This window comes from Cebus imitator, unplaced genomic scaffold, assembly GCF_001604975.1.
Source record: "Cebus imitator isolate Cc_AM_T3 unplaced genomic scaffold, Cebus_imitator-1.0 Scaffold272, whole genome shotgun sequence".
NCBI classification, from domain to species: domain Eukaryota; kingdom Metazoa; phylum Chordata; class Mammalia; order Primates; family Cebidae; genus Cebus; species Cebus imitator.
In genome coordinates, this window is record NW_016107587.1 from 2,105,971 (window position 1) to 2,119,935 (window position 13,965).

Sequence of the window (13,965 nt, forward strand, 5' to 3'; positions counted from 1 at the left end):
CTTAATATGTATTTTTAAATGACCAAAAGAAACAACCCTAGATATACAAAAACATTCCAAGTACAAAGTTATTCATCACAATATGCTTGTAAATAACCTGTCTTTGGACTGTTTTAAACCTGTCACAAAAAATTTTAAATATTCTGGTGAGATATTTATGATCTAATGTTGAATTATAACGCAAGTTATAAAGTTGTTTATATACAACGGTTCAACTAGACGAACATTTGCAGAGAGACTGGAAGGAAAACATGGCACTGGGGGCCGTATTCTGAAACTTGGGCATATTTAATTTTGAATTCTATTTAACTTGGTATTTCTAATTTTTTTTAATGAAAATGTGTTTTTAATGAGAAAAATAAACACACAAGGACTTAAAGAGGTGCTCTGCTCTTCCTAATGACCCAGCTGCTCATGGATCATTCCTGAGAGTGTCTTCAACTTTCTTGAGTCTATTTATGTTGTCGACCCGCATGACCTCCTAGGTAATGAATTCCTTACGTCCGTCCCTATGGTATGAAGGACTGCTTCTCTCCTCTAGAATCTACCTTCTCAGATTCTAAGCATGCCCTTAGATCGTGGCACTATTTCTGTATCAACTGATTAGTTAGTGTCCAAGACCACAGGTCCTTTAAGAGTTCTAGAAACCCCAAGCATCCTGGTAGAGCTTAAATTAGTGTAATCGGGGCATAGCTTTTTGGCAACATCTAGGAAAGTTGAAGATGCTCACATCCTGCAGCTGGCAGTTCTCCGTGTAAGAATATTCCACAGAGAAACTCGCGCAGGGAGTCCACACCACGACACATCAGGTCTGTGGGTGCCCAGATCAGGCTGGTGCAGTTAACACATTTCTAAGGGAGAGTCTTTTGGAAAGGAACTTACTGAAGAACTAAGAGTGAAGAGTGGTGAGATTGGAGCCCCTGCTGACGGGGAGGTAAAGGAGCACCTTTCCGATTGGTTCTAGAGGAGGTGGGAGGACAGAGGAAGCGTTCTCAGAGTCTAGAGGTGAGCTTGCAGTTTGGGGTCAGGGCAGGAGGCAGCCGATGGCTCTCTCTTTCTCAGAAGTGGAAGCTCACCTACTGGGGCAGGTAGAAGGCAGGAAGGAGAGCCAGCTTGGGAGACTTGGCTTGAGGAGGAAGAAAATGTTTCTCACCTCCATTAAATTTTATTGCGGTATTATTTGCAATAGCCAAGATATGAAAACGACCTCCATGTCCATTGACAGATGAATCAACAAAGAAATTGTGATATATATTCATATTATTTACATATATAGTGGTCCCCATTTTGCTTTCCAAGGTTTCAGTTACCCTGAGTCAACTGCAGTCCAAAATTAGATGAAACAATTATGCAATAATAAGATATTCTGAGAGAGACCACATTCACATAACTTTTTTTTTTTTTGAGACAGAGTCTCACTCTGTTGCCAAGGCTAGAGTGCAGTGGCACGATCTCGGCTCATTGCAAACTCCGCCTCCCAGGTTCAAGTGATTCTCTTGCCTCAGCTTCCCAAGTAGCTGGGATTACAGGCACGTGCCACCATAGTTAGCTAATTTTTGTATTTGTAGTAGAGATGAGTTTTGACCATGTTGCCTAGGCTGGTCTCAAACTCCTGGCCTCAGGTGATTCACCGGCCTTGGCCTCCCAAAGTGTTGGGATTACAGACATGAGCCACTGCACCTGGCCTCACATAACTTTTATTATCACATGTTATAATTGTTCTATTATTTTATTATTATTTATTGTTGCTAATCTCTTACTGTGCCTAATTTGTAAATTAGGCTTTACCATCGGCATGTATGTAGGAATAAACGTAGTGTATATGGGGGTTGGTGCTAGCCACCGTTTCAGGCATTCACTGGGGTTCTTGGAAGCTATGCCACTCAGGTGAGGGGACCACTGTACAAAGCATTTACTTGGAGACTGAAAGAAAATAGAACAGAACAGTGTCATGGTCATATTTTGATACTTGGGAATATTTCATGCTTTGTTCTGTCTAACTTGGCATTTCTTATTTTTTTAATGAAAGTGTCTTCCAGGTTCATCTATATTGTTGCAAATGACAGGATCTCCTTTTGGAAGTTGAATAATATTCCACTGTGCTTGTGTGAACACATTAATACATTTTGATTTTTGTACGATGGCCTCTGAGCAGCCTCCAGGCCGTCTCCACAGAGGAGGGACTTCTAAAATACAAGGAGAAAATAAATAAACTATCTGCTGAGTAATGCTTATGCCGCTTCCACAAGTAAGGCTCCTGTTCTTGTGATCGCGTGTCCAGGACTCGAGCCACCTGCATTAAGTCCCAGGGGCACTGGGACCCTGTACCCACAGCTGCAGATGATTAGCTGGGAGTGGGGGCAGGGGTCTGGACTTTCAAGTCCAGCTGCATTGTTCCCTGTCAAGCCACAGATAAGATTTAGAAGTAAAATTAGTAAATAAAATTAATAAAAATTAAAATCCAGCCCTCCTAGTTGATGTTCCCTGGAGCCACCATGTATCAAAGCCACACAGCCAATCTCCCAAAGTGACCATCCTTTCGTTGTGCTGAGGTGCTGGTTCTTTTGCATCACCCAAGAAAGCCATGGGGTCCATAAAGAACATAAGGAGCCCTCCAGCTGAGGAAACACTGCGGAGAAAGAACTGGAGGCAGAGAAGCAGCAGCAGTAAGCAACAGATCCTGGAGGAAGCCTCGAGGCAGGCAGACCCCATGGGGAGGTCAGCATGGAACAGAGCAAGAGGGAAGGAGGAGACATCAGGGCTGGGCAGGTCCACTAGGCTGTGCTTAGTACCAGAGGGCTTCCTGGCCCCACTGTGGCCCAGGTCAGGACATCGGGAGAATGCCACTCTTCGGCGGTCGGCCTCCCTTGGGCATCACCTGGAGACACAGAGGCACCTGATGGGGCCTGTCCCCTGAAACTTAGAGGAATAAGAAATGTGTTCCTCCCTCCTCCCAAAAATACCGTGCATGCTCTATGCCATGCATTCATAGATGCTGGGAAACATCCGGGAACCAAAACTGACGAGAACGGCCATCATCATATGAGGAAAACACTGCATCATCTTAGGAAGTGGGAATTGCTATGGAAAAATAAAAAATTAGAGGAGGGCAGAGAGGACCAGCAGTGTGGTGTGGGCTGGTGCACAGCAAGTGCCAGCATCAAATAGGTTGCTTCAGAGAGGCCTCTGCAGACGGTTTCATTTGAGCAGAGACCCGAGGGTGCTATGACAGCAGACGATCCTGGGCCTACGGGGCAGTGTCTCAGTCCCACAGAATGGATGTGCAAAGGCCTGAGCACCTGAGGTCAAAGGCCAGCCGAGGCCAGGCTGCTGGAGTTAAGGGCAAGTGAGCAGGAGCAGGAGGTGAGGGAGGGTCTGGTGGAGGGACTCAGGCTCTGCTCTGAGTCCACAGGGACCCTGCTCTGTCCGCGTGGGCTCTGCAAAGAGCTCTCCGGCTGCTTGTTGAGGGCAGAGGCAGAGACCCTGAGGAGGCTGTTGCTGTGACTCAGGCGCCAGTGTGGCTCAGGCTCATAAGGAAGGTAGGCAGTCCCTAGAAATGTCCAAGTGCCTCATTCCAGTCACACGCCATAGAGCTTACAAGTCAGATTCTACTCAGAAGTTTAACAGCTCAGCCACCGATGTGATTATCCTTCAGTCTTTGGTTTGTGCAGCTCATCGAGCTGGGTTGCTGTTAAACACTTTACAAAAGGTAGAGCCACACAGAGAAGCCGTAAGACACCACAGAGTAGGAAACTCAGGGCTCCTTTGACGCAGCTGCTCAATTAACAGACAAGAAAAGTGCGGCTCTGGGAGATGACATGGTTTTCCAAAGCCAGGGTGTGATTCCCATCTTTGAATTTGCACACATGCTACCTGGGGCTTTTGATGAAATGAAGATTCGAATTCAGCAGGTCAGGCATGGACCTAAAGCTGAACATTTCTAATCAACTCTCCAGAGATGCTAAGGCTGCTGGTCTGGGGACCACACTTTGAGTAGCCACAGTCTGGACTGGATGGGAGGCTGCAGTGAGGGCCTGGGGAAGTGTGGGCAGGAAAGCTATAGGCTGTGAGATGCAAACACCAGTCTTGCTAGACACCTAAAGACAAGGTTCCGAAACCAGGGAGGACGAAGGCTGTGAAGCCCAAGTGAGAGATGGACCAGCCCCCACGTAATGGAAACGACTTACCGCAGATGTGAGATGCTAGGAAGACCATCATGGGGCTGGTGGACAGGTGTGGCCTAAAAGGTTCTCATGTGGTCTCAGACAGGGCAGGGGATGGGAGATACTCACAGCCACACCCTTAGCCTCTGGCTCAGGACCTGGAAATTGGAACGAGCTGGACCAGTGTGAACAGCTCGAGACTGAACCCTAAGAAGGCTCCCCTGCTTCTGTGTTTCCCACGAGAGAGGGAACGTGAGCTGAAGGCCAGGGCCCTTTTGTCCCTGTTGCCACTCTCTGCCCTGCAGCAGTGAATGAATGTCAGCTGTGCTTTTGGCAGAGCCTGGAGCCCAGCCTGGAGCATTTAAGTTGCACAACAGTCCTGCTTTGTCATTATGACTGAGGCAGAGGAATGGTTCCCTCCCTCTGGGCTCGTCCGAAGAGGGACAGGATGAAGGTGAGAGCCGAAGCCTCCTCCAGGTCAGGACCTGAGCACTGGCTGCAGGGAAGTTCGTCCTGCTGCCAGCTGTCCAGACATGGAGGCCCCTGTGGGTCCCAGTCTGCTCCCCTCCCTTACTTCCCACGTCCCTTCTCACAGTAGGCACTACCAGGCGGACGGACAGCCTTGGTCAGATGGGCCCTGTTGGAGATTAATTATTTCAAATGGCTAAAGTGAAGGAGTGAATGGAGAGTAAGGAGAAATTGAAGGAAATCCCCACAGCATCTCTGTAATCTGCAGAATAATGACCCCCAAAATGTCCATGTCTTGGGCCCTAGAACATGTGCGTATGGCACCTTCCATGGCAAAGGGGACATTGTAGATGTGATTAAATTAAGGGCCTTGAGAGATTGGCCTGGATTGCAGGGCTGGGCCCAATGTCATCCCAGGATCCTCATAAGAGGGAGGTAGGAGGCTTAGAGTCAGAGTGGGAGACGTGACAATGGAAGTGGAGGTCAGAGAACGGAGGAAGAGGGAAGTGGAGCTGGCTTTGAGGATGCATGAAGGAGACACAACCCAAGGAAGGTGGACGGCCTCTAGAAGCTGGAAGATGCCAAGCAATGGATTCTTTTCTAGAGCCTCAGAAGGAGCATAGCCCTGTGGGTTGTTCTCACCTCCAAAACCCTAGGACAATGCAGTTGAGCCATCTTAAGCTATTAAATTTGTGTTAATTTGTTATAGCAATGACAGAAAACAAATAGACTCTCTCATGATTTTCTAGGATGAGGCCAAGACCATGAGGACTCAGCTATGGTAGGTGGGGGGGCTTTGAAACTTGATGCTTCCCCAGTACCGGGCATGTTCTCAGCAGCCCGGTAGTCAACTTGCTGATTTGTAGACAGCCCTAATTTCTGCAGTCATTCATGTGTCTCATTTAAGAAAAAAGCATCTCTCTCTCCTGAACACTATCAACCTTCAGAAAATAGTCCATTAGAAATATGAGACATCAGCCAGATGCAGTAGCTCTCGCCTGTAATCCCAGAAATTTGGGAGGCCAAGGTGGGTGGATCATGAGGTCAGGCATTCAAGACCAGCCTGGCCAACCTGGGGAAATCCCGTCACTACTGAAAATACAAAAATTAGCCAGGCGTGGTGGCGAGCATCTGTAATCTCAGCTACTCAGAAGGCTGAGGCAGAGAACTGCTTGAACCCGGCTGGCAGAGGTTGCATAGAGCTGAGAACACACCACTGCACTCCAGCCTGGGCAACAGAGTGAGACTCTGTCTCAAAAAAAAAAAAAGAAAGAAAGAAAGAAAGAAAGAAAGAAAAGAAATATGAGATATCTTGGCAGTGGAGGGCAGTGACCACGCCTTCCTGCTTGAAGTCTGGGCCACCTGCTGTGTCCATCCTGGAGAAAGGGTCCTTGAGACCAGCATACTCCTAATGTGTTACCTTCCTTCATAGTGGGAAGATATTCTGGAAAAAGAAGCTCACACCCTTGTTTCCCTCCACTCCTCTCATCCAGGGAAGACACGTTCCGTAGGTGAGAGCAGAAGGGTATGGGATCCCAGGGGATAAGGATGAAAGTGCTCTGTTGGAATTAAGCTCAGAAGAGTATACATGTGGAAGCCACTAAATATAAGTCACACAGGTGGCTGCCTTTCCTGTCCATTCTCCTGTTATAAGTAAAATGTCGATGCTGCAAAAGAAATGGCACTTGAAGATAAGTCCTCTCAGCAAGGCAGTTCACTTCTACAGAAGGACACGGTGTACTGATGGAACAATGGCGGCCGCACACTTGGACAAGGCAGAGAAGGGGTGCTTATGCCTGATGGGGGTCATCCCTACTGCTGTGTGGTCCCCTATGGGCTAGGGTCAGACCACACAAGCTAGACTTATCCTGATTGGCTGTTTTAAAAAGAGCAGGGGTCCGAGCTGGAGTGGCAGGGTGGGTGTTTTGGTGGGAAGGATGGTTACAGGTGTGTCAGAGCAGGTAGATCAGGTAGCCAGGGGTGATCAGGTGACCAGGATGAGTCAGGATGGAGCCGAGGCCTGGGGGAACAGATGTGAACTACTTATTAGAACCCATGGAGAAGGTTGTTTACTGGAATTACAAGGAAGTTAAACTTTAAAATAGAGAATTAAAGAATAAGAGAGCTGAACATACTGACATACTGATTCTTTGAAGAGAAACTTGGGATTCACTGAAACACTCCCTTTTCTCTTAGGAACAAAATTGCAGCTTTAAGTGGAAACGCAGACCCACATCCCGTATAGACAGGTACTGTATGCCACACAGTTCTGACAAATGACATGTAAGTGGCATTTGCTGGGCAAAATTTCTGGAATAGCTCTTTAAGAGATGATCAGAGCTCGAGCCCAGACCCACTTCAACCTGTTTCCCCTTCTTCCTGGAATCTGAATTTTATAGCTGGATCTCCAGCAGCCACCTTGATTCATGAGAAGCTTGTAAGGATGGGAGCCATCCAGAGGGGACAGCAAAAGAGAAGGAGAGAAGAATCAAGAGGTCCCAAGTGGCCCTCAAATCACCATAGCTTCTCTGGATGCCCTGCCTCCAGGCTGATTTTATGAAAAAGAAGAAAAGTAGCCTTTATCTTCTTCCTTCCCCCCACCCCTCACCCCCGATCTCTGTTAATAGCAGCCGATCACAATTCTAACTGATGTAGCACATACTGGAAACAGCTTGCACAAAAGTAACGTAATAGGTGAATAGTCACGGTGGATCAAACCCCATCTCCGCAGTCCTCCCTGAGACTTGGGACCTTAGCACAGGAAGCAACCTCTCTGAGCCTTGGTTCCCTCATCTATAGACTGGGCTGTTCACGAGGCTGAGTAGGGAGGCCGTCATAAAGCACTGTGTTTAAGGTGTATAGGAAATAATCCACTGTTTAGGTCAGAAGTAGGATGATTCCATAAATGCTGGGCTATGTTGAAACAGATAGAGCTATCCTATACTGAGAATAGCAAATCGTTAATAGGATGTACTAGAAATGACCTAGACTCTCACAGGACATCAGTGCCTTGCCTGTGGACAGGCTGGTCACGCCTGCACACACACCATGCTGTGATGATGGTGGCCAGCAGGAAAGCTCTCTTCCCCAGCTAGACTGGTGGAGGATCTGTCTCTGGTGACCTTCTCCGCTCTCTGGCTACAGATCAGCCTATGTCCTGGGCCCACAGGAGGATGGGGCAGGGAGCCAGGTCGGGTGGAAGCCCAGAGCCGGATGTTTCTTTTGCCTCTAAATGTCCTGTGTACACAGACCCCCGTCACCATTCAGAAGCCCAGAACTGAGGTGACAGGTGACAAAGCTTTGTCTCCAGCCCAGACATCCCTTCCTCATCTCTGTCATTGTCATCTCCTCTCATCACGTGACCACAGTTAGAAAAGACTGGCCACATCTAGAAAGAGTTTCTCCCAATTACACATTCACCGGCTTGGCCATGGGCTTTGCTGGAGTTATTCGAGCACTAAATCATCCATCGCTCAGCAAATATTTAGGGGTCACAGACCACGGACTGGATACTACTTCCTTCCAGCGAGAGAAAACTCAGTCTGCGGTGAACCAACAGACTGCACATGTATTTCATAGGTCTCTAGTAACTGAAAGTGGCTTCGCATGACACTGTCAAAGTAAATTTTATTCTGCATGGCAAAATCTCCACTGAACAGTAATGATTATCGTAATGAACCATTAAAGGCTCTTTGGATATGCTGGATACGCTGGTAACTATTTTATACCATTATATTGATTCAGAACACAAAACCAGTGGAGAGTTCCCAGTATTTTTTTCAGTCTGAATTTACAGTGAGATTTGGTGTTGGCAGTAAACTTTGCTGTGGGCAGCAATACCTGTTGCCCACTGAACACCATGGCAGCACGAGGAGGGGTGTGGCTGCCTTGGAGTAGATGGAAGCAGGAACCCAGTGTCCTCTGCACTGGACTCGTTAAATATTCACATTCTCCAGCATGGGTGATGTTATGCAGTTAGCTTTTCCTTCTTTTTTTTCTCTTTTTTTTTTTGAGACTGAGTTTCCCTCTGTCACCCAGGCTGGAGTACAGTGGTGTGATCTCAGCTCACTACAATCTCCACCTCCCAGGTTCAAGTAATTCTTCTGCCTCAGTCCCGAGTAGCTGGGATTGCAGGTGTGCGCCACCATGCCTGGCTAACTTTTTGTATTTTAGTAGGAACGGGGTTTTGCCATGTTGGCTAGGCTGGTCTCAAACTCCTGACCTTGTGATCTCCCAAAGTGCTGGGATTACAGGTGTGAGCCACCACACTCAGCCATGCAATTAGCTTTTTAAGAATAAAAACTGGAGATAGGGCAAAGGAAAGAGCAGTGAAAGAACCACATTGCAGGAAGAGCTCAGAGGAGCAACCCCGTATGGAGTTGACTTGCACTTTGGGAACGATGACGCTTGTCTGCACAGCCTTCCAACCGAGCTCTCAGGCTCCAATGCCTGGTGTCTGCTTTCCCTGTGAAAAATACCTTCCCGCCTATTTTCCAGGCTGCAGAGGAGGGCAAGAAGCCTGTTCTGTGGCTTGCTAGATTCGTTTAAATTGGTGGATACCTGATGAGGCATAAAGAGCTGCCCAGCCTTTACCCACTCTGGATTCTGTGCTTCCTTCTGATTTTGTTTTTTTGGTTAGTTATTGTTGTTGTTGTTTTTGAGATGGGGTCCCACTCTGTCGCCCAGGCTGGAGTGCAGTGGCACCATCTCAGCTCACTGCAACCTCTGCCTCCCAGGTTCAAGCAATTTTTCTGCCTCAGCCTTCCAAATAGCTGGGATTACAGGCACCCACCACCACGCCCGACTAGTTTTCTGTATTTTTAATAGAGACAGAGTTTCACCATGTTGGCCAGGCTGGTCTCAATCTTCTGACCTCAGGTGACCCACCCACCTCCACCTCCCAACGTGCTGGGATCACAGGCATGAGCCACTCCGCCCTGCCTGGTTGTGTTTGTGCTCTGACAACCTCCTAATTCACAGAATCTACATCTCCAGGTGGGGTGAAAACTTAAGCTCACCTTGCCCAACTAGCCCTTCTACAAAAACTTCAGTTAATTCATCAGTCTGCGTGGATATTAGGTTTCAGGGTGTTTGTGGAAGTGACCTCTACAGAGTTCTGGTACCACATACAAGGATCAGAACAACATTGCAGGGGTGAGACTCCATGATCCAGGCTACAAGTAAGGGATGGATTCCCCCAAGAATGGCACCAAGGGCTGTGGCCTCAGAGCACCCCACTGGCCAACCAAAAATGTTTATGCTTGGGAACAGACGATTTGAGAGACAGTAGGCAGAAGCAGGCCGCAGGGAGAGGTTTGCACGTTTGCTGTGCGGTCGACAGTGACAGTCCTGTGTGCAAATGCTTCCCCTTCCGGGATTCGCTGTGAAACCATGGAGGAGGCACGTAACCCCACTGAGATCGTTTCCTCATCTGCAACCCAGGCTAACAACTGTGCCTGTCTCGAAGATGCCAAAGAGTTCACTGCGATGATGATCCGACAGGCCCACGCATTTTGCGTATTGCATGATTGTTAGCCGCCTCTCTGTTTAACTCACAGAGAAAGTGAGGAACTTAGACCCAGGTGATGGAGAAAGCTTTGAGAAAAGAGATCTGCCTTGTTTCTCTCTCTGAGCCTCTTCTGATTTCTCAAATAAAAGCCAGGAAATGTCAGCCAGATGCAGTGGCTCACGTCTGTAATCCCAGCACTCTGGGAGGCTGAAGTCAGCAGATCACCTGAGGTTGGGAGTTTGAGAGCAGCCCGGCCAACATGGAGAAACCCTGTCTCTACTAAAAATACAAAACTAGCCAGATGTTGTGGCACACGCCTGTAATCCCAGCTACTCGGGAGGCTGAGGCAGGAGCATTGCTTGAACCCAGGAGGTTGCGGTGAGCCGAGATCGCGCCACTGCACTCCAGCCTGGGCAGCAAGAGTGAAACTCTGACTCAAAGAAAAAAAAAAAAACAGAGAATGTCAAGGCTGGAGATGACCTCTGAGGTTTCTTCACCTGGAAGATCCAGCTTGAAAAGCACAATCAGAACAAAATGATCACCCCATGTGACCTCCTGAGTGGAGATGAAGGCAGGCCGATTTCAAATAGGAAGCTGAGCTTTTCTGTCCAGTTTAAAAATCATCCTACAAGCTGTATTCACAACTGAATCTCATGTTATCAAACCCGTTTTTTTTTCAGACAGAGCCTTGTTCTGTCGCCAGGTGCCAGGCTGGAGTGCAATGGTGCAATCTCGGCTCACTGTAACCTCCGCCTCCCAGATTCAAGCAATTCTCCTGCCTCAGCCTCCCAAGTAGCTGGGACTACAGGTGCTCGCCACCACACCCAGCTAATTTTTGTATTTTAGTGGAGACAGGATTTCACTATGTTGGCCAGGATGGTCTCGATCTCTTGACCTCATGATCCTCCCACCTTGGCCTCCCAAAGTGCTGGGATTACAGGCGTGAGCCACTGCGCCCGGCCTTTTTGCTTTTTTTGAGACAGTCTTGTTCTTGTCATCCAGGCTGGAGTGCAGTAGCACAACCTTAGTTCACTGCAACCTCTACCTCCTGAGTTCAAAAGATTCTCTTCCCTCATCAGCCTCCTGAGTAGCTGGGATTATAGGCAGCTGGCACCACTTCTGGCTAGTTTTTGTATTTTTAGTAGAGATGGGGTTTCACTATGTTGGCCAGGCTGGTCTTGAACTCCTGAGTTCAAGTGATCCTCTCCAGCCTCAGCTTCCCAAAGTGTTGGGATTACAGGCGTCAGCCACTGTGCCTGGCCGTTATCAAACCAATCTAATGAGGGTCTCACAGCAGAAGCATGACAAGCTTGGCCAGCCATGATGAGACCACGTGCAGGGTCCCAGGCAGGGAAAGAGCCAGGAGGCTGAGGTGCAGGCTGGCACTTGGCCCTGAGCAAGCCCAGTAATCAGGCCAGAGAGGCCTGGGAATCTGTGCGCTCAGCATCTGTCCTACTCTCCCAGAGCTGCCATCGCACTGTTCCACAAACCAGGTGGCTTAAACCGCCTAACTCTGCTCCCTCAGTTTCAGTTCTGGAGGCCTGAAGTCTGAATCAAGGGCCGGCAGGACTGTGCTGTCTTTGAAGGTTCCAGGGGAGGGTTCCTGCTGCCTCTTCCAGTTTCTGAGGTTCCTGGTGCTCCTTGGCTCCTGCAGCATCACACCAGGAGCTGCCTCTGGCTTCCCATGGCCTCTCCCCTCTGTGTCTCTGTCCAGATCTCCCTCTTCTTCTTCTTTTTCTTTTCTTGAGATGGAGTCTCCCTCTGTCGCCATTCTGGATTGCAATGGCACAATCTCAGCTCACTGCAACCTTCACCTCCTGGGCTCAAGCAATTCTCCTGCCTCAGTCTCCTGAGTAGCCAGACTACAGGCCCACACCACCATACCCAGCTAATATTTGTATTTTTAATAGAGACGAGGTTTCACCATGTTGGTCAGGCTGGTCTCGAACTTCTGACCTCGTGATCCACCTGCCTCTAGCCTCTCAAAGTGCTGGGATTACCTGGGTCGGCCACCGCGCCCAGCCCCTCTCCTTTGTTTTCTAAACCTTCTCCTACTGTCTCTCACTTATAAAAATATGAACACATTTATATAAGCTTACACACACACACTTTAACCTATAATTAACACAAGTGAACATATTAAAATGAAATACTAGAGGAGTAAACAGTCAATAAAGACAATTATGAAGTTATAAAACCAAGTTAAATATCTGGACACATTAAGAATTTTTAGCTCAACATCTTCTCTGCAAATGTTAAAGTCAACAAAGAGATCCAATTCCTTTGCTGAGGAATAAAAGCTTTTTAAAGGCATTTTAAAGAGAAGTTGTTTATGATTAGAAGATCCAGATGTGCTCATGTTTTAAAAAAAATTTTTGAACTAAAAATGACTGCCCAGATGAAAGACTCATACTTTTCTGTTTAATGTGGTTATAGCTTGGATGAGACTAGTTATAATCTAGAAATACTTCGGTTCTGAAAGTTAGGGATAGACGTGAAGTTTTACGGATGAAATTTTTGAATTTTGAGAGAGTAGGCCACCTACAGCTTCTTGCTGTTTTCAAATTTTAAGTCCAGATTGAAAATTTTTTATTGTGTTTCTAGCAATTTCATCAACAGGCTCATGGCTTTCAAATGTAAACTCTAGCTTAAAGGTTGAATTTTAATAAACAGAAAAGGACACTGGTCACAGTGCACTCTTGGAAGGTTATCACACATTGTATATAAATGTCCCTGTATGAGCGTCACCACTCAGGTCAAAACTCCAAGGTCAGCAGCACCCAGAAGCCATTCTTTCCTTCCCAAAGGTGGCCACTATCTGACTTCCAGTGACACAAATGGATTTGCTTGCCTCTGAACTTTTACAATGGGAATTATCCCCTGAGTCTGCCTTTGATCAGGCCTCTGTGGGCTGGCCTCTCATTTGAGAGATTTCTCCTTGCTGTTGCGTGCAGTGTTGGTTCACTCACTTTTATTCTGAATGGTGTTCTGTTGTGTGAGTATACCCGCTTCAACCATCCTGTTATTTGTGGATAGTTGTGGGCTGTGTCCTCCTCGTTCCCTGGTTTTTGTTCACAGCGAAAGACGCCTCCGTGAGCATTCTTATATGCCTATGTATGTCTCACATCAATCTTGGGCTTTTCCTAGGATGGAAGTTTCTAGGGTATCAGGTTTGTGTAATGTTCATACTTAGTATTTGCTCCCAGGGGTTTTCTGAAGGGGTTGTGCCCATTTTCACCAGCAGCTATGTGAGTGCCCCTGGCGCCCTTCCTTTCCAATGGTTGGTGCTGCCCCCACCTCCACTGCCCGCTGGGCCAGAGCCACTGCATCTTCCAAGAGCTCCAGGGTAGGTTGCTCCTTTTTCTTTCAGTTGGAACATTAAGGATCCCACTCCAGTCCACTAGAGGACCTCTGCACTCCCACTTTCCCCTTGACTGTTGTCATTTATTCTATTAAGATATAATTCACATACCATGCACACCACCATTATCAATGTCTACAGTCTCCGTAAGGTGGTGGAACCATCACCATAATCTAATTTTGGAAATTTTTATCACCCTAAAATGGAAATCTGAATACATCAGCAGTGATTCCATACTACTAAAAATACAAAAATTAGCCAGGCATGGTGGTGGGTGCCTGTAATCCCAGCTACTTAGGAGGCTGAGGCAGGAGAATCGCTTGAACCCAGGAGGTAGAGGTTACAGTGAGCCAAGGTCACCCCATTGCACTCCAGCTTGGTGACAGAGCAAGACTCCGTCAGAAGGAAGGAAGGAAGGGAGGGAGGAAGGGAGGAAAGCTGGGAGGGAGGGAGGGAGAGGGAGG